The sequence below is a fragment of the Protopterus annectens genome, chromosome 9.part0 (assembly GCF_019279795.1).
Source record: "Protopterus annectens isolate FY-2018-M chromosome 9.part0, PAN1.0, whole genome shotgun sequence".
In the NCBI taxonomy this organism is placed as follows: Eukaryota; Metazoa; Chordata; order Ceratodontiformes; family Protopteridae; genus Protopterus; species Protopterus annectens.
Genome location: NC_056743.1, coordinates 1,269,801,806 through 1,269,824,305, shown reverse-complemented (window position 1 = coordinate 1,269,824,305; position 22,500 = coordinate 1,269,801,806). Strand labels below are relative to the sequence as shown.

At 39.4% G+C, this 22,500-nt stretch overlaps 1 protein-coding gene and 1 long non-coding RNA gene across 2 annotated transcripts in view; one reads left to right on the top strand and one right to left on the bottom strand.

Moving 5' to 3' along the window:
- The window catches only part of LOC122811989, a 14,755-nt gene extending 5,555 nt beyond the window's left edge, over positions 1-9,200 (top strand). Inside the window, exons 2-3 of the long non-coding RNA XR_006366322.1 lie at positions 6,490-6,493; positions 9,188-9,200. This is a non-coding gene — a long non-coding RNA (uncharacterized LOC122811989). The remainder of the gene's footprint in view (positions 1-6,489; positions 6,494-9,187) is intronic.
- The window catches only part of KCNIP3 (potassium voltage-gated channel interacting protein 3), a 1,359,129-nt gene that overhangs the window by 393,380 nt on the left and 943,249 nt on the right, over positions 1-22,500 (bottom strand). The gene's annotated exons all lie outside the window — the stretch shown is intronic.

Sequence of the window (22,500 nt, the reverse complement as noted above, 5' to 3'; positions counted from 1 at the left end):
TGAGAAAGATAGAAGGGGGTGGGGGTGGGAAGAGAGAGAGGGATATGGACACAGTAACAATGACATGCAGTCCGATACGCCAGACTACTCTGTTCAGTGATTCATTTCTAATGTTTGGATACTCCCGGGAATTACAGTGACAGATCCTGCTGTACTTTGCATTATTAAAAGTACAATCATTTATAGGTAATGCAGCAGTTAGTTAATATTTAATAAATGAAGCTGAATGTATAACTAGAACTAATTTACAGAATAGAACATTGCATTTAATGGCTACTTCTATTGATTTTTTTGTTGTTATGTAACACTTATGCAAAATGGCATCACAGTGTTCCAAGGTAGGAAAAGAATTATAGAACTGGTATCATTAACAAAGTATTGTAACAAGTTATAACTCAAGAGTTAACCATTCGAAGGGTGTTTTCTTCCACAGTAGTTTTGCAAATCTGTCAAATTTCAGACACATAGTCTACGATATGAAATGTACACCATGCTAGAAGATACAATGGTATGTTTAAGAAGTCAAGAAGCTATATACTTTTTACATTGAGAATAATTATTTGTGTTCTACTATCATGCTGTGGCTGAAATGGGTCCACTTAGAATCAGTCTATTAACTCTGTTTACAATTTTTAAATAAAAATAATACATTTACTAATAAGTCAAAGTTAGTCAGGGTCATAAATGACAAAAAGATGCAGTTTAAAATGATTTATGAGTGCTGAAGGCTAATTAGTGGCAGTTACAACATGAGAAAAAGCTAAGATTTTCATTTTTGAATAACCTGAGTTACATACATTATTGCTGTATTTGCTTCAACTTTAAAAAAAAAAAACAAAAGAAAAAAAATCCTATCCCGCTACTTGTTTCCCGCCTTTCTAGATCTAATAAAGTTCAGTTTTCAGAGTTTGCTGAATTCTGGGCTGTTTGTAAGTTCCTGTATTGCCCAGACCTTTCTAAGATAGAGGGAAGCATCTCTGTTCATCAGTGAGAGTAGTGAGCTTTGGAACAGCCCATCTATCGCTGGAGGAGTGGTTTCAGCTCAGAAACTGTAGTTTTATTGGCCATTTTGGGCTATTTCTATCCCTTTCATCTTTCTGTTTAAAAACCCGTGTTTGCACAGTTTTTGCACTTGTATTACCTCAGCAAGAGCCTGCCTGGGTGTCCTGCAGAGTCTTACAGCAGCAGAGAGAGAAACGGAGACTTTGAGTGGATTAAGTACCACTGCTTTGCTTTTTATTGCTTGTTTTTGCTAGCCGCATTGTTCTGACTGCTTTTTTATTAATTTTGCTACTTATCTGAACTGATTTTCATACCAAATACTGTTTGCACTTTAAAGTGTCATTTTCTAAGTATTTTTCACCTGCTTAAGTGTAAAGGGCTACACACTCAAGTGCAATAGCCTATTTTCCATGTTAAAAATGTTTTCATTGCTGTATTTGCTTTAACTAAAAAAAAAAAGAAGAAAAATCATATCCCTCTACTTGTTTCCCACCTTTCTAGACCTAGCAAAGTCCGGTGTTCAGAGTTTGCTGAATTCAGCTCTGTTTGTAAGTTCCTGTGTTGCCCATTTCTAACATAGAGGGAAGTGCCTCTGTTCATCAGTGAGAGTGGTGAGCTTTGCAACAGCCTATATATCGCTGGAGGAGTGGTTTCAGCTCAGAAACTGTAGTTTTATTGGCCGTTTTGGGCTATTTTTATCTCTTTCATTTTTCTGTTTAAAAACCCATGTTTGCACGGGTTTTGCACTTGTATTACATCAGCAAGAGCCTGACTGGGTGTCCTGCAGAGTCCTACAGCAACAGAGAGAGAAAAGGAGACTTTGAGTGGATTAAGTACCTCTATTTTGCTTTTTATTGCTTGTTTTTGCTAGCTGCATTGTTCCGACTGCTTTTTTATTAACTTTGCTACTTATCTGAACTTTTTTGATACTAAATACTGTTTGCACTTTAAAGTATCATTTTTTTTACTGTTTTTCACCTGTTTAACTGTAAATGGCTACACCCTCAAGTGTGATCGTCTATTTTCCATGTTAAAGTGTTTTTATTGCTGTATTTTCTTTAACTTAAAATAAATAAATAAATAAATAAATCCTATCCTTCTACTTGTTTTCCACCTTTCTAGATCTAGTAAAGTCCGGATTTCAGAGTTTGCTGAATTCTGGGCTGTTTGTAAGTTCTTGTGTTGCCCAGACCTTTCTAAGATAGAGGGAAGCTTCTCTGTTCATCAGTGAGAGTGGTAAGCTTTGAAATAGCCTATCTATTGCTGGAGGAGTAGTTTCAGTTCAGAAACTGTAGTTTTATTGGCCATCTCTTTCATCTTTCTGTTTAAAAACCTGTGTTTGCGCCATTTTTGCACTTGTATTACCTCAGCAAGAGCCTGCCTGGGTGTCCTGCAGAGTCCTATGGCAGCAGAGAGAGAAAAGGAGACTTTGAGTACATTAAGTACCTCTGTTTTGCTTTTAATTGCTTGTTTTTGGTAGCTGCATTGTTCCAACCATTTTTTATTAACTTTGCTACTTATCTGAACTGTTTTTGATACCAAATACTGTTTGTACTTTAAAGTATCATTTTTAAGTGTTTTTCACCTGTTTAACTGTACAGGTCTACACACTCATGTGTGATAGCCTATTTTCCATGTTAAAATGTTTTTATTGCTGTATTTGCTTTAACTTTAAAAAAAAACAAAACAAAACCCAGAAAAATCCTATCCCTCTCCTTGTTTCCCAACTTTCTAGATCTAGTAAAGTCCGGATTTCAGAGTTTACTGAATTCTGGGCTGTTTGAAAGTTCCTGTGTTGTCCAGACCTTTCTAAGATACATGAAAGCTCCTCTGTTCATCAGTGAGAGTGGTGAGCTTTGGAACAGCCTATCTATCACTGGAGGAGTGGTTTCAGCTCAGAAACTGTAGTCTTATTGGCCGTTTTGGGCTATTTCTATCCCTTTCATCTTTCTATTTAAAAACCCGTGTTTGCACAGTTTTTGCACTTGTATTACCTCAGCAAGAGCCTGCCTGGGTGTTCTGCAGAGTCCTACAGCAGCAGAGAGAGAAACGGAGACTTTGAGTGGATTAAGTACCACTGTTTTGCCTTTTATTGCTTGTTTTTGGTAGCTGCATTGTTCCGACCATTTTTTATTAACTTTGCTACTTATCTGAACTGTTTTTGATACCAAATACTGTTTTCACTTTAAAGTATCATTTTTTAAGTGTTTTTCACCTGTTTAACTGTAAAGGGCTACACATTCAAGTGTGATAGTCTATTTTCCATGTTAAAAATGTTTTTCTTGCTGTATTTGCTTTAACTTAAAAAACAAAACAAAACAAAGAAATCCTATCCCTCTACTTGTTTCCCATCTTTCTAGATCTAGTAAAGTCCAGTTTTCAGAGTTTGCTGAATTCTGGGCTGTTTGTGTTGCCCAGACCTTTCTAAGATAGAGTGAAACTTCTCTGTTCATCAGTGAGAGTGGTGAGCTTTGAAACAGACTATCTATTGCTGGAGGAGAAGTTTCAGTTCAGAAACTGTAGTTTTATTGGCCATCTCTTTCATCTTTCTGTTTAAAAACCTGTGTTTGTGCCATTTTTGCACTTGTATTACCTCAGCAAGAGCATGCCTGGGTGTCCTGCAGAGTCCTACAGCAGCAGAGAGAGAAAAGGAGACTTTGAGTAGATTAAGTACCTCTGTTTTGCTGTAGCAGCAGAGAGAAAAGGAGACTTTGAGTAGATTAAGTACCTCTGTTTTGCTTTTTATTGCTTGTTTTTGCTAACCACATTTTTCTGACAGCTTTTTTATTAACTTTGCTACTTATCTGAACTGTTTTTGATACCAAATACTGTTTGCACTTTAAAGTATAATTTTTAAGTGTTTTTCACCTGTTTAACTGTAAAGGGCTACACACTCAAGTGCGATAGCCTATTTTCCATGTTAAAAATGTTTTTATTGCTGTATTTGCTTTAACTTAAAATAAAACAAACGAAAAAAAAAAAAACAAAGAAATCCTATCCCTCTACTTGTTTCCCACCTTTCTAGATCTAGTAAAGTCCGGTTTTCAGAGTTTGCTAAATTCTGGGCTGTTTGTAAGTTCCTGTGTTGCCCAGACCTTTCTAAGATAGAGGGAAGCTTCTCTGTTCATCAGTGAGAGTGGTGAGCTTTGGAACAGCCTATCTATTGCTGGAGGAGTGGTTTCAGCTCAGAAACTGTAGTTTTATTGGCCGTTTTGGACTATTTTTATCCCTTTCATCTTTCTGTTTACAAACCTGTGTTTGCGTGGTTTTTGCACTTGTATTACCTCAGCAAGAGCCTGACTGGGTGTTCTACAGAGTCCTACAGCAGCAGAGAGAGAGAAAATGAGACTTTGAGTGGATTAAGTACCTCTGTTTTGCTTTTTATTGCTTGTTTTTGATAGCCGCATTATTCCGACCTTTTTTTTTATTAACTTTGCTACTTATCTGAACTGTTTTTGATACCAAATACTGTTTGCACTTTAAAGTATAATTTTTTAAGTGTTTTTCACCTGTTTAACTGGAAAGGGTAACACACAAGTGTGATAGCCTATTTTCTGTATTAAAACTGTTTTTATTGCTGTCATTGCTTGAACTTTAAAAACAAACAAACAAAAAAAATCCTATCCCTCTACTTGTTTCCTACATTTCTGGATCTAGTAAAGTCCGGTTTTCAGAGTTTGCTGAATTCTGGGCTGCTTGTATGTTTGTGTGCTCTCCAGAACTTTCTAAGATAGAGGGAAGCTTCTCTATTCATCAGTGAGGGTGGTGAGCTTTGGAACACCCTATTTATTGCTGGAGGACTGGTTTCAGCACAGAAAGCGTAGTTTTATTGGCCGTTTTGAGCTATTTCTATCCCTTTCATCTTTCTATTTAAAAACCCATGTTTGTGAGGTTTTTATGCTTTATTTACCTTAGCAAGAGCCTGTCTGGGTGTCCTGCAGAGTCCTACAGCAGCAGAGAGAGAAAAGGAGACTTTGAGTGGATTAAGTACCTCTATTTTGCTTTTTATTGCTTGTTTTTGCTAGCCGCATTGTTCCGATCACTTTTTTATTAACTTTTCTACTTATCTGAACTGTTTTTGATACCACTTTGCACTTTAAAGTATTGTTTTTTAAGTGTTGTTCACCTGGTTAACTGTAAAGCGCTGCACACTCAAGTGTGGTAACCTATTTTCCGTGTTAAAATGTTTTATTGCTGTATTTGCTTTAACTTTTAAAAAAGAAAAGAATCCTATCCCTCTACTTGTTTCCTGCCTTTCTAGATCTAGTAAAGTCTGGTTTTCGGAGTTTGCTGAATTCTGGGCTGTTTGTAAGTTCCTGTGTTGCCCAGACCTTTCTAAAATAGAGGGAAGCTTATCTGTTCATCAGTGAGAGTGGTGAGCTTTGGAACAGCCTATCTATCACTGGAGGAGTGGTTTCAGCTCAGAAACTGTACTTTTTTGGCTGTTTTGGGCTATTTCTATCCCTTTCATCTTTCTGTTTAAAAAACCTGTGTTTGCCCGATTTTGTGCAGTACACAGCGCAGCTTAGCTAGGATTAAACTATTCCCTGCGCCATAAAGTCTGTTCTTCAATTTTTCCCTTAGAACTTGCCAGTTTCATAATTTTAGCACTTGTATCTGCTTTTCCATGCTCAGCACTGGTTCAGATCTGTTGTAAGCACTAAATAAGCTACAGCTTACTGAAGCACTAAACCTTTCCTCATTTCCTGGTGGTTAACAGTTTTTGTACTTATCTCCTCAAGTTACTTCGGGAAAAACAGCTCTAGTAATTACTTCCCCCATTGACCAGAGGAAAATAGTGATTATCCAGGCATGTCCAAGGGACAGCTCCCGGTGTTCTCTCCTGTCTACCTGATGAACCTGGGCATCTTGGGGCAATGTAGCAATTGCCTCATGTACACTGACAACCCTCTCCTCCTATCACCCAACACTACAACCTGTGAGAGATGCATTTATCTTGCCAAATTGGAGGCAAAACTCTCTCAACCCAAGACTGAACTTCTCATTCAAGAGGAGAAGGTAAACACTCGCACGACACCACACTCATCACGTAGTCCCACTATACCTACACCACCAAAACCCACACATAGATACGCAAAAACAATCACGGAGGCTCTCAATAAGAATCTACCCAAGCAACAGAGACCTCCTAAGCAGAAATGCAAGGAACCTCCACCCCTCAACACAACCAAAAAGACACATAACACACAGATGCAGTGTGCCACTCAGTCACAGCCCATAAGGCAAAACAATGCGCCTAACACATTAGTCATAGGTAATTCTATAGTCAGGCACACTGATGTTCCACTCACTAGAATAGACCTTTCGGGTGTCAGGATCCGCCACATAACCCATGCACTCAGGTCACTTAACAACAACTACAAATATGACTCAGTCATTATCCATGTTGGTGTGAATGACCTGAGATGTACCTCCCTGGACTACATGAAAAGAGACATGGAGGAGCTTTCCGATCTTGTAATCCAGGCAGGTATGACCCTAGCCCTGAGTAGTATTCTACCTTCACCCAAAATGATACCGCAGTACAAGGACAAAATGACTAATTTCAACAACTGGCTAAACTTCTGGTGTCATTCCAAGAGATATCTGCCTGCCTGGAACAACATGGTCGACAGGCCATGATGCTTTGCCAGAGATGGCCTGCACCTGTTGCCCCTGGGATTCTGGATACTGGCTAAGGCTCTTGCCGCCCCTATAGTGCCTTTTTTAGGCAAGGTTCAAACGACAAACCCACCACCGTAACAGATACAGGCAAGCAAAAACTGAGGGTAATGCTACTCAATGCTAGAAGTCTAAACCTCAAAATGCACTCACTCAAGGCGCTCCTTAAAATGGAGAACATCAATATCTGTGCAGTGACTGAAACCTGGTTCAAGGCTCCAGAAAGCACCCCTGCATTACCAGGATATAACTCATACCATACCTTTCGGCCATCTTACCAGGACTGGAACACCAAGGGCAGAGGTGTGTCCATATTCATTAAGAATAGCCATAGCTCCAAGCTAGTTGCCCAACATAATGCATCCGAAATTATCCAAGTGCAGCTAACTCTGGGCAAAACTGCAATCCATATTGTAGCTTGCTACAGATCCCCCACCATGCCCCAGGATTCCCATTCCTCTTTTCGTGATATACTGGAAAATATTAGGGTTCAACCAAACACCCTAATAATAGTGGGTGATTTGAAGTACCCCACCATTAACTGGGAAAACTACTCATGTACCATCTCCTTCACTCAACGCTTTCTAGAATTCATTAACTCCAATGCCCTGGATCAACTTATCCACACCCCTACCAGGGGCAATAATATCCTAGACCTGGTCATTACCAACATGAATGACCAGTGTTCCACACCTGAAGTTAACTCCTCTTTGGTCAGATCCGACCATAAGCTAATCACCATAGATATCCACATCCTTCCCCCACCCCCCATTAAGGAAACCACTGTAAAAAAATTTCTCCAAAGCCAACTTCATGCTTCTTAAGACAGAAGTGGCAAACTTCATGACATCCATGCAGATGGACAATACAGTTATGACTGCCGAAACTTACACAAATGCACTTACATGAGTGCATGGATCAGGTTATCCCTAGCAGAACCAAGATGCTATCCTCCAAAAAAAGGAAGCCAATCTGGTGGTCCCCTGCTATAAACAAACTCTACAACAGAAAGAAGAAACTGTTGCAAAAGAGAGTAAAATTCCATGAGTGGAGGAGCTCCCTAGTCAGCCTCAGTAAGAAGCTGAGATCCCTTATAAGATCCTCCAAAGCTAACTATGAAAACAAGATCACCACTGATTCTAAGGACAACCACAAAGCATTCTATCGCTATGTCAAGAATCTCAGTGGCAACACCCAGATCTGATCTGAGTTATAGCACAATGGAACGAAAATTACAGAACCAACTGATATCTCCAATATCCTGGCTATAGGTTCAGTGCCAACTTTACCCCCCCTTTACTCCCTAAAGGGCCCATATCCATACCGGAAGAATGCAGTGCCCCTACAATCACAACTCAGCAGGTAAACACTGTGCTCTCCAAAGCCAAGAACACAGCATCCATGGGACCGGACAACATCCCAGGCTGCATTCTACACGAACTTCAGAATGAACTGGCTCCCCACCTATGTACCATGTTCAATCACAGCCTCACATCAGGCTTTGTGCCCACTGAATGGCACACAGCAACAGTTATACCACTCCACAAAGGGGGAGCCACCACGGACCCCGGGAACTACCGGCCTATTAGCCTGATGAGCCTGGTTTGCAAGGCCATGGAATGTATCATCATGGAACTCATAAACAAAGACATTGGTTACCTCCAAACTCTGGACCCCACCCAGTTTGGGTTTGTGAAGGGCAGATCATGCCTCCTGAACCTGATCAACTTCTTTGAAACAGTCACCAAAGCCGTAGACGAGGGTAAGGTAGTTCACACAGCCTATCTTGACCTCGCCAAGGCTTTCAACACCATCCCCATTCTGGAATCATAGATAAACTCACTAAATTGGGTATAAATCCATATGTCACAAGATGGATCACCAACTGGCTCACTGACAGAACCCACACTGTAAAAGTTGCAGACTCCAAATCTGACTTCAAACCTGTAACAAGTGGAGTATCACAGGGTTCAGTCTTGGGTCTTCTCCTGTTCGGTATCTACTTCTCAGAAGTACAGGCTAACACAGAGGGCCTTTGGCTGCTGAAGTTCACAGACGACTGCAAATTAGGTGCCATAGTCGAGGCCACAAATGACATGGAACTCCTACAGAAAGGCCTCATTCAGCTTGATGCCTGGTGTCAGAGCCACGGCCTGAAGCTCAATGCCAAAAAGTGCATTGTCATCCCCTTTGGTAAAAACTCAGTACCCATTAACTACCACATAGGCGGCAGTCCACTTAATGCCAAAAGTGTGATAAGAGACCTTGGTACTCAGGTGGACAATAGTCTCTCCTTTGACAATCACATCACCATAGTAGTCAGGAAATCCTTCTGCGTGACACACCTCATCATGAAAGGGTTCTCATCCAGAAGAAAAGAAGAAAAGAGGTTATTATTCCCCTCTACTCAGCTCTCATAGACCCATTATTGAGTACAATTTGGAATGTACCTTACAAGACATCTGCAACAGCTAGAAAGGCCACAAAAATACCTCAAAAAGAGGATTACTGGACTCAAACAGATGTCCTATGCTAACTGTCTCAAAAAACTCCAGCTGTACTCCGTAGCATATCGCCTACTCCGAGTTGATCTCTGCCTAACATACAAAGCTATGTCAGACCCAGAGCTGTTGGACATGCTACACCTAAAGAAATCCCAATCCCTCCAAGCTACACGCTCCAGGGACCTAAACCTTGTCACCACAATAAACAGAACATGCTGGAGGGATAGATTACTGTCCCAGAGACTTCCCATACTCTGTAACAAGCTACCTATCTATGTCAAGCAGAGTTCCTCATTAGCATTCTTTAAGAAAAATCTTGATGAGTGGATTTGAAATAGGAAATTCACCCCAGGGATCACCTCTGTGCCTCCGCTCGACAGGGGCACAGGAAAATACCTTCTTGGGTGGCGAAAGCCAGGGAACCTTGTTGACTAGGCTTATACAGGCTCTTGGGCCGATAGCCTTGTACCTAACTATGAACCTAAATGAAGTTTACCTAGACAAATTGGAAGAAAAGATCAACAAGTTTTGTTTACTCCAACAATTAAGTAATGTTCTAAATCAGAAAAATGCTCAACGCCATACCTCTTAACCTCTCATTCCAAGAAATCTGGACAAAGCCAAAATAATGGAGGGACAAAGGCCCAAAAATAGGGACAGATTTGAAATATTGCTCTTATAAATGTACAAAGTTGCTAGAATAACAGGATTTGTATTAGCATGCATTTTCTGAAGGTTATGAAGTCTGAAATTCAAATGTATACCATCATTTAATTACTTCGATCCTCAGTGATTAATCAGAAAATAACAAATTTTATAAGAATAACACCACAAATATGAGGCAGAAATCTGGACAGTTCAGAGAGCTAAGTTCACTGCTCCTAGTAGTTGCTTACCACAGGTAAGTCGATTATCATGATTGTGAGAAAATGCAACTCAAAGACATCTATGTCCACAGTCAGAAAGACCTCATTATCATGTCTTACACTCACACACTAGCCAACAATAGTGCTGTCAGACCTGATGGCAAAAATGTTCTTCTTAGCAGCCCATGTATTACATTGGTAAAGGTACCCCTGCACACTCACTCACTTATACACACACACACACATTCAGGTAGCCATGCCCACACATGCTCACACATCAACCCATGAACAAACAAGCCCCACCACCATAATCGATTACTGTAATGGAAGCACTCACCCATTTACCCATATGCACACTCCAACACACACTCGCGTATATACACACACACACACACACACACACACACACACACACACACACACACACACACACACACACACACACACACACACACACACACACACACACACACACACACACACACACACACACACATACACACACACATTCAGGTAGCCATGCCCACACATGCTCACACATCAACCCATGAACAAACAAGCCCCACCACCATAATCGATTACTGTAATGGAAGCACTCACCCATTTACCCATATGCACACTCCAACACACACTCACACACACTCCAACACACACTCACACACACTCCAACACACACACACACACACACACACACACACACACACACACACACACACACACACACACACACACACACACACACACACACACACACACACACACACACTAATATACACCCTACTCCTCTGTCTTGTCTGAACTTAACTACACTGCAACTGCCAACATAGGAGTAAATGGATAATTGCCATCTTTTGATGGCATTCATTTTCCCTCTGACATTGAAACGTTAAGCCACTGAATGATTCTCTGAATCGCTTTGTAGCATAAATATGGATCTGTTGTCATTTAAGTAGCCATTCCCCCAGCTTGCCAAATTAGCATGCAGCTCTGCCAGTAAGAACACCTGGTATGCTGAGGCCCCCACTAGAGGGCAACCTCAATGCCTGGACAGTCTAAGAATCAGAAGATCTTACTATGAAGGAGAAAATAGCTGTGTTAAAGCTTCCCCCTCATGGTAAGCCTTTATGAATTCCAGCCTGTAATACTGGGGATTTAAATTTAGGAATCAGGAAGTGATTCTTCCACTATAAGTGCATTGCTAGGCCTTGTACAGAATATGCTCCAGAATATTTGGAGGTCATATAGGGAAACTGAGAGCAATAGAAATGTTAATAAATGTATTACATAGATAAAAGAGGTAAACTGTGGTGAGAAATTACAAACTGAATAGGTTAACACTGGATGAAAGAGACAAGGGTATACACAATGGTTATGTAAATATATGAGAAAATAATACTTCAGAAAAAAAGAGATGGTAGGAGTGGACTAATGACAAATAGTGGGTGTCATTTTTAAGGGTATATAATACTTTACAGTGGGGGAGGGAAACATGCAGGAAAGCTGTTGACCAAATGAAAGGTACAGCTATATTACGAAACCCACATAAATATACAAAAAAAAAAAAAATATATATATATATATATATATATATATATATATATATATATATATATATAATGTTCCAAAATAGCCCAAACAGAAACCCACAAGTTCAAATACAACAATGTAACCCAGATGGATGTAATACAATGTTCTAAGGAATAAATCCAGTAGCAGATCGAGCTTATAAAGCAAATGTTCACTGATTTATTAGTAGAAACGTTAGCGCTATCGCGGTCTTCACCGCTTCATCAGACGTTACACTCAAACAGCATTTCAATTACACCTATATAACAATTTTAAAAAACTTTCCATACGTCACATCCTACACTGACATCAGTTCCTAGACAAAATAACTAACTAACCAAACATATCTCGGTAAAACATCATATTTAAAATCATAGTATGCAACAAAAACAAAAAACAAAGCAGAAACAAAGCAGATGAAATCTTTACCATATGGGGAATTTATTCGAATTAAGAGATTGTGCAATAATGATAGAGAATTGGAAATAGAATTACAAAAAACAGTAGATTTGTTTATAAGAAGAAATTATAATGCAAAAGAGGTTGAGCTATGCTTACAAAAAGCTAAAAATGAAGGGGTTCAGATAAATAGAAAAAATAATAGAACTAGAGTATATAGAGAAGAAAAAGATGAATATACTGATAAGCAGATGTTTTTTGTCCTATCATATGATTTATTGACAGAAGAAGTTAAAAAAGCAGTATTGAAATATTGGCCTTTTTTATTTAAATATGTTGATTTAGTAGATATTATTCCAACAAATATTAAATTTTCCTATAGGAGAGGGAGAAATTTAAAAGACATTTTGGTAAATGCTAAGTATTCTAAACCTAATGTTGATCTATTAAAGGAGATAGTTTTATTGGGAACATTTAAATGTGGGAATTGCATTTCGTGCAAATATATAAGTAGAACATTTGAATGTATAAATGGTAAGATTTTTAGATCTTGTGGGACTTTTTATTGTAATTCAGTAGCGATAGTGTATGCTATTAAATGTCCATGCGGACTGTTTTATATAGGTGAAAGTAAAAGGGCATTTAAGGTTCGACTTCAAGAACATATAAGGGATATAAAAAATAAAAAATTAGAAAGTCCGCTAGCAGTACACTTTAAAGATTACCATAATAGTTCAGCTGAAGGTTTATTAGCAACGGTTCTTGAACAAGTAGTAGTTTATAATACTGATGATAATTTAGTTAAACAAAAGTTGCTATATAAGGAGACAGTTTTTATATTAAAATATAATACACTGACACCTATGGGCATTAATGTAGAATGCAATTGGAGAGTGTTTTTATGAATGACATTTATTGCAAATTAATTGATTGTTTAATTGTGTAATTGTTTTATTAGCTTTTGTAATGAAGGTTTTTGAATGGTATAAATAAGCTGTAATTGTTTGGAATATTTATCCTCCTGGAAGGCGTAAGCCGAGGCGCCAGAGAAAGAAATAAACTGTGTTGGATCTTTGTATGTGGTCGTATTGCTGCTGATATTTAAAATCATGTTGAACAACATAATTAAATAGAATAACATAATACAATGCATAGTTTGTACCTCAATGATTCAAACTTCAACGCACAGTGCTTACGATATTACTGTATCGCCCGTACAAATGACATTCTATATCCGGTAAGCCAACACACAGATTCCTGCCCTGACGGCAATCCCTACAGAGCCGATAACAATAACAAATTAATTAGAGTATTGTTTATAATGAAACTAATAAAGTTTCAACCAACATAAAATCTAACAACCTATGCACTATGGTTGAGTTCCCATCTAATCAAATTTATCGATATCAAATAATCATAACTATTATATACATAAAAATATACATAAAAATAAAAATATACATAAAAATACACATAAACTTATAAGTTAGATGGATATAAATATATGAACCTATAAAATGCAGCTCATTCATGAATATACAATTACAAGAATCACTAGCATGTGATTATGTGGTAGTCAAGGATGTATAAACAGACCCAACTAACTCGCAGTATGGACATAGCAGCTTTGACACATAACAGAATCACAACAATACAAATCAATGTTACTTGTAAATAAAATGGAAATAGCAGCTTAGACACATGGTAAAGTCACAACAATGCAAATCAATGTTACTTAAATGCATCCTATCTAGCTGGAGTCAATATTTCAATACTTAGCAGTATTATAGGCTATCAGTTTACTTAATGGTTCTAGCCTTTAATGCCGGTTTGAGGGGCACATAGTCATTCAGCCCCCTCCCTCGATGGGCTGCTAGTCTGAGAATCCATTCAACTTCGGACAGCTCCGTAAGATTTACCTTGTCTCCACCCCTCAGGCTATAATGCTGTACATGCAATACCTGAAACAAAAATCTGTGTTTATCATGGTTAAGCATGTGTTTAGCTATCGCACTACAAGGATCAGATCTATTATAGCAATAATGATGGTCCCGAACGCGTTCACGCAGGGACCTATTGGTCTTGCCCACATAAAAGACAAAACAAGTTGTACAATAAGCCACATACACTAGATCTCTGGTGCTGCAATCTGCCCAGCATCTAAGTTCCCACAATTTACCGTTGTTGGGATTCCTAAAGAATCTAGATGTGTCTATGCTGTTACAATATGCGCAAGAACCACATCTCTTAGTGCCAAAATCAATATTAGATCTCAAAATCCTGCTATTAACACATAGGTCCGGAAAACACAGTTGCTGTTTTAAATTCTTCAAATTGTTATAGGCATACCTTGGACAATTTCCAACAATTTCCTTTATGTTATTATCTGCTATTAGAATATTCCAGTTATTAAACAAAGCTTCCTGAACTGGTCGTAAATTACCAGCAAACGGAAGTACAATAGGTAATTGTCCTACCACTTTGCCATTGTTATTGATTCTTTTCTCTGACCTTCCTGCAGAATAATAAGGTTTGCCTCTGTTGTTCCTAAGCTTAACTGCATCTTTACAAACTGTATTTAATAGGTCTGGTTCATACCCTCTGTTAAGAAAGTTGCCCTTCAAAATTTCAAGCTCTTGGTGGAACCTAGCGTCATCAGAGCATAGACGGGATAACCTCAGGGTTTGTCCCTTAACTATGTTCGTGAATGTTTTAACATGGTGCATGCTATCCATAGCCAAGTAAGAGGCCCTATAACATTCTTTCCTAAAGATGGTAGTATTTAATACTCCTGATTCCTTATATATGGTTGTGTCCAAAAAGTCTATCTTGTCATTGGAATGATTCATAGTGAATCTCAGAAATCCATCAAGACCATTAATATGAAGCAGAAAGGATTCCAACTCCATGACTGAGCCGCGCCACAGGAGAAAGAGGTCATCAACAAATCGTCTATAAAAGACCACATGTGAGCATGGCAATATGACCTCCTTCTCCCAGGCTGCCAACACTAAGTTATATGTGCATGTATGCATGATTTTGTTATAAATGACTAAAATGTTTAAATAATTAAAAGATTGCAGCACTAAATACATCCATCATTCATAGCATTAAAAACGCAAATATCTAACCTATTAAAGATCACAAATGGAAAAGAATTTTCTATTGTGATCTTTGCAACAAATCCTGCATAAAAGTAGCCAAAATTTATGCAAATAGTGGTAGTGCCACACTTCTACTCCACTTTAGTAATACATGATAGTGCTAACCCTACTCCTTCCCCCAACTCCATTCCTTACCTTAAAAAACCTTTCCATAACACTACCACTACACAAGATAAATTCAGACATATACACATACACTGTTACACACTCAGCACTCTACACTGAAATTAATCCCTCACCCAACCCTTATCCTTACCTTAAACCAAGACAATTGCACACACGCTCAAAAACTATCCTCTTACCTGCTCCTTACCCTAATCCAAAAATCAAACACCCACATGCACGTGAGCACACATGTACGCACACACACACACACACACACACACACACACACACACACACACACACACACACACACACTTACCTGTATTGGTAAAAGAATCACACAATCAAGTGAATATTCGATAATTCAGACTTCTGCATAAAAATACCAACTTTCTTTGACAAAACATGTCTTTCTTTGAAGAAAGCTACGGTAAACACAAACAAACGCATGCATACGTACGCACACAGACACACAGACATATGAGTGTACTACCTGTAGTTGAAAATGCACAACATCAAACCTAAATTGATCAAGCTAAAAAGACTGAAAGTCAGAACACTGAAAAAAAAAACAAAATACACACAAAAAAATATTTTTTTTGCAGGGGGAAGTCCCACTACACAAGTCACACTCCTTTTTATTTATATATACCAACTCTGAACTCACTCAGTAGAAAGGATTCGAGGAAAGGATAAATTCCTAATCCCTGCTGTAAGATAACCTCCCATTAATGAAAAACAAAAAACAAACTGCAGAAATCACAAAAAAAAACAGCCAAAGTGCAAGCAAAACTCTTATTTAATGAAATACAGTGAAGCGCTTTTCATTTGTAAAATAACAAACTTCATCAGACTAAAACAGTGTTAAACCACAACTGAACTTCTTAAAAAGCATTTTATAAGCCTGCCCTACACCAGAAAGGAAATGATGTCATGAACAAAGATTTAAATGTTAAAAATATAAAGCACAGATATATAAAACAGACATACATAAAATACGTTAACTAAATTCCTTCATTCATAAATAAATAATCTAAAGACTTCCTAGTTCATTATTATTATTATTATTAATAATTAAAATATTTCTTGTTATAGAAAAATATATATAAAAATATATATATATAAGTAAATATACTTATTAAATCACTACCCTAACACAGGTTAGCAATAATTAAATCCAACTTACAAATTATCTCACCTAAGTAATGCCTTTAACCTGAGTATACTATTGATTGCACAGTAGTCATTCAAACCCGGCCATACATAAGAATGTAGTTTTAGTTGCCAGATTAATTCTGCTCTTTCTAAATGTAGCATCCATGGGCCCCCCTAAGTTGCTCCACTGCACCCCCCCCATAAATTAAATATACCAAATCCAAGATCGCACTACAGTGGCAAAAAGTTAATTTCCTAACCCCACTGTATCAATCCCCCCTGCAGAACCATAGTAAAAAGTGTGTTTGGTAGTTTGGTGTCATTATATGTCGTTATATGTGGAGGGGATGTTATTTTCATGTGATTTGTACTGTTAGATGTTATGATATTCAATGTTATGGGTTTTAGATGTTCTGGTCTCAATGTTATGAAATTAGATGTTATGGGTTTTAGATGTTTTGAAGGGGACCTATATATATATATATATATATATATATATATATATATATATATATATACACACACACACACACACACACACACACACACACACACACACACACACACACATACAGTGGATATAAAAAGGTTACACACACCTGTTAAAATGCCAGGTTTTTGTGATATAAAAAAATGAGATCACAATAAATCATTTCAAAACTTTGCCCACCTTTAATGTGACCTATAACCTGTGCAATTCAATTGAAAAACAAACAAATCTGTTAGGGGAAAAATATAAAAAATAAAAAACATAAAATAAGCTGGTTGGATAAGTGTACACACCCTTAAACTAATACTTTGTTGAAGAACATTTTGATTTAATTACAGCATTCAGTCTTCTTGGGTAGGAGTCTATCAGCATGGCAATGACTTGGCAATATTTGCCCACTCTTCCTTGCAAAAGTGCTCGAAATCTGTCAGATTGCAAGGGCATCTCTTGTGCACAGCCCTCTTCAGGTCACCCCACAGATTTTCTATTGGATTTAGATTTGGGCTCTGGCTCGGCCATTCCAAAACTTTAATTTTCTTCTGGTGAAGCCATTCTTTTGTTGAATTGGATGTATGCTTTTGGTCATTGTCATGTTGAAAGGTGAAATTCCTCTTCATCTTCAGCTTTCTAGCAGATGCCTGAAGGTTTTGGGCCAAAAGTGACTGGTATTTGGAACTGTTCATAATTCCCTCCACCTTGAGTAAAGCCCCAGTTCCAGCTGAAGTTTCCTCCTACTTTATTTTGCTTTTCTTAAAAGTACTCAATTTTATTTATTCTGCTGCATTTATTACTGCTTGGTCATAACCTGATTAAATTGTAACTGTTATTCTAAGTCTTTCGGTTTAAGCACTTGGGCTTCATACAGGCTGTTTTACATTAAAAAAGTTTGTGGTATGCACTATTGTGGCAGGACAGGTAGCTTACATCCTTCTAAGCTGGGAATTGCTGATTGAAGGCCCAGTGTCTGCTATTCTAAAAGTGTATTAGTTCTGGCTTAAGCACTTGGGGTTCAGGCCAGTTATTCTACATTAAGAAGGTGTGTGGTCTGCACTCTTTTGGGAGGAGAGGCTGGATTCTGCTCTTCTGAGCTGGGAATTTCTGGTCACAGGCTTATTGTAACTGCTTATTTGAAGTGTTTCTTTCTGAAATTGGTGTGCCTTGTTGCTATAGCATAGACCAGATTCAGGCCTGCTGTATCTAGCTTTGTTTGTATAACTTGAGGCACTGATCCAGGCCATCTTTTTTTGGAGAAGGTTCCCCTGCACCCTAGTAAGCAGGGGTGTGCAGTTAGAACTTGTCTGATTTGAAGACTACTGGAATAGGGCTCAGTTTTGAGCTTTTTTCTGGTTAATTGGGTAACTTGTTTAAATCAGTTTGCTTGTTTCCTATTGTTTATATATATATATATATATATATATATATATATATATATATATATTGCACTTTATTCATCTGCTTTTACTGTATTTGTGTTTCTTCCTACTTTATTACTGGGGGCATTGACTACAGCTCTGATCTGCGATATATAACAATAATTATCATAGCAAGAGGTTCTCCCGTTCGATTCTCGGGTGGGCTTAGGAGTGCCTTCTGTGTGGAGTCTGCATGTCCTCCCCGCAGTTGGATAGCATTCGAAAGACATGCGTGCGTAAATGGGCATGCCTTCATTGAAGGTTGAGCTGGCACCTTGGTGTTTCATATAAATCGACTGCCAATCATTAGCGGACCGGAGTTCCGCTGTGGCGACCCCTGAGCCGAAAGACAAACAACAACATCCTTTTTCTGTGCTTTTAAACTGTTTTTTTGAGTGCACTTGCTTTATTTTCTGAAAAAAAAAGATATATATATATATATATATATATATATATACTTGTTTCCCACCTTTCTAAGCTAGTATAGTCCAATTTTCAGGTTAGTGCTGAATTCAGGGCTGTGTTACAAATCTCTGTGTTTACCCATACCTTACCTGGATAGAAGGAAGTTTCTCTGTTCACCTGTGAGAGAGGGGAGCTTTGAGCAGCCTATCTGTCCCTGGAGGAGTTGTTTCAGCCCAGAAATTAGTAGTTTATTGGCCATTTTGGGGTAATTTCTATCTCTTTCATTTCCTTGCTATAAATACCATATTTGCCCAGTTTTGCGCGCCGAGCAGCACTGGTTAGCAAGGGTATAACTATTCCCAGCTCCACAAAGTCTCCTCTTCAATTTTTCTCTTGGAACTAGGCAAACTTTCAACTTAAGCACTCAAGCCATTCATTTCTCAGCCTGGCACTTGCTCAAAACTTATAGCAAGCACTTATAAACCCTAGCACTAGACCCTCCTAAACTGTATAGAAGGACAAGACTCTCTATTCGACCTTACCAGCCATCCAGTAAAACAGTTCACTGTACCTATCCAGGCATGTCCAAAGGGCAGTTTCAGGTGTACTCTCCAGTCCAACTGGTGAATCTGGGCATTTTGAGGCAATGTTACAACTGCCTCATGTACACCGACAACCCCCTCCTCCTACCACCAAACACTAATACATGCGAGAGATGCAGTTATACAGCCAAACTAGAGGCTAAGCTCTCTCAACCCAAGACTGGATCAGACAGTCAAGTGGAGAAGGGAAATACTTGCATCACACCACCAGTCTTACATAGACCCATTAAACCAGCACTGGCAAAAAACACACATAAATACATGGAAACATACTCGGAGGCTCTAAATAAAAGTCTGCAAAACAAACACAGACCTCCAAAGCAAACATCAGAGCAACCTCCACCCCCCAACACAAACTATGAAGCATATACTTCACAAAACCAGTGTGCCATGCAATCACAGCCCTTAAGGCAAAACAACATACCCAACATACTAGTAATAGGTGACTCTATAGTCAGGCACACTGACATCCCACTCACTAGGCTGAATAAGGAGAAGGTTACTGTTAGCTGCTTGTCGGGTGCCAGGATCCGCCACATAACACAAGCACTCAGGTCACTCCAGAACAAGTACAAATATGACTCTGTCATTGTCCATGTTGGTGTGAATGACCTGAGCCATACCTCCCTGGACTACATGAAAAGAGACATGGAAGAGCTCTCTGATCATGTAGCCCAGGCCTGTATGACCCTGACCCTGAGTAGCATCCTGCCCTCACCAAGAATGATACTACGGTATAAAGAAAAAATTCTCAATTTCAACAATTGGCTAAGTTTCTGGTGTCATTCAAAGGGGATCCAGTGTCTGTCCACCTGGGATGACATGCTCGACAAGCCACGCTGCTTCACTAGAGATGGCTTGCACCTGTCACCCTTAGGCTTTTGAATACTTGCCAGGGCTCTTGCCCCCCGATAGTGCCTTTTTTAGGCAAGGCTCAAAAGACAAACCCACCGCTGTAAATAGCACAAGTAACAAAAAACTGAGGGTAATGCTACTCAATGCCAGAAGTCTAAACCTCAAAATGCACACACTCGAGGCATTCCTCAGTATGGAGAAAATCGATATATATGCAGTAACAGAAACCTGGTTTAAGGCTCCAGAGAGCACCCCAGCACTACCAGGCTACAACTCATACCATATATTTTGGCCACAGAACCCAAACCGAAATACAAAAGGTGGGGGCGTATCCATATTCATCAAGGATACCCAGACCTCCAGGTTAGTGGCACAGCACGATGCTTCAGAGATCATCCACGTGCAACTAACAATGGGAAAAACTGCAATTCAAATTGTAGCTTGCTACAGATCACCCACCATGTCCCAGGACCCCCATTCTGCATTTCTGGAAACACTGGGAAACATAAAGGTCCTACCAAACACCCTAACATTGGGTGATTTCAATTACCCAAACATTAACTGGAAGAACTACTCAGGTACTAACTCCCTTGCCCAAGTTTTCCTAGAATTTATAAACTCAAATGCCCTGGTTTAACTGGTCAACACTCCCATCAGAGGTGACAACATATTGGACCTGGTCATCACCAACATGGGCGACCGGTGTTCTACACCAGAGGTCAACCCCTCGCTGGTTAGATCTGACCATAAACAAATCACTTTGGATATCCATATTCTGCCCCAACCCCCAGACAAGAAAGCCGCCATGAAAAACTTTTCAAAAGCAAACTTCACGTTACTTAAGACCGAGGTGGAAAGTTTCAAAGGCCCATGCTGAAGGATAACACTGTCCAAGCTGCAAAATCCTTTACTAATGCATTCTACGGGCAGCTACAAGATTGTATGGATCGTGCCATCCCAAACAAAACCAAGACTCACTCCTCCAAGAAAAGGAAACCAGTCTGGTGGACTCCTGCCATAAACAAGCTATACAATAGGAGGAAACTAGTACAGAAAAGAGTAAAATCTCAAGAAGGGAAGACATCCCTGATCAGTATCAGCAAGAAACTACGATCCCTCATAAAATCATCCAAGGTGAGCTTTGAAAGAAAAATTGCCAAGGACTCCAAAGATAACCACAAGGCATTCTTTAGCTATGTCATGAATCTAAGTGGCAATGCTCAGATCTGCTCAGAGTTAGTGCAGAATGGCACAAAATACACTGAACCGACTGATATCGCCAACATCCTGGCAGACAGGTTCAGCGCAAATGTCACCCCCTCTCACCCCCAAAAGGGCCCATAACCATACCAGAAGAATGTAGAGTCCCTGAAATCACAGACACTCAGGTTAAAACAGCCCTCTCCAAAGCCAAAAACTCAGCATCAATGGGACCGGACAGTGTCCCAGGCTGCATCCTACACTATCCCAAAGATGAACTAACCCTTCACCTAAACACACTGTTCAAACTCAGCCTCTCCACAGGCTACATACCCATAGAGTGGTGCACAGCAACCGTTATTCCGCTCCACAAATGTGGAGCCACAACAGACCCCGTGAACTATCGCCCTATAAGCCTGACTAGCTTGGTCTGCAAGGCTATGGAGCGCATCATCATGGAACTCATTAACAGAGACATTGGGAACCTCCAAACACTGGACCCTACCCAGTTTGGCTTTGTTAAGGGCAGATCATGCCTCCGAAACCTGGTGGACTTCTTTGAGACAGTTACCAAGGCTATAGATTAGGGAAAGGTGGTACACACAGCCTACCTAGACCTCGCTAAGGTCTTCGACACCATTCCTCATTTTGGTATTATAGACAAGCCTGAACATAAACCCCTACATCACAAGATGGGTTGCCAGCTGGCTCACGGACAGAACCCACATGGTGAGAGTTGCGGGAGCTAGGTCCGTCTCTAAACCAGTTATAAGTGGTGTTCCCCAGGGCTCAGTCCTAGGACCCCTCCTGTTCGGCATATACTTCTCAGAGGTACAGATAAGCACAGGAGGACTATGGCTGACCAAGTTCGCAGACGACTGCAAACTAGGGGCTATAATTGACTCTCCAGCTGATACAGACATCCTTCAAAAGGGTCTCACTGAGGTGGCTACCTGGTGTCAAAATCATGGTCTCAAGCTAAATGCTAAAATGTGCATAGTCATCCCCTTTGGAAAAAACAAAGTACCCACAAACTACCACATAGGTGGTAGTCCCCTAAATGCGGAAGATGTAATAAGGGATCTGGGGACCC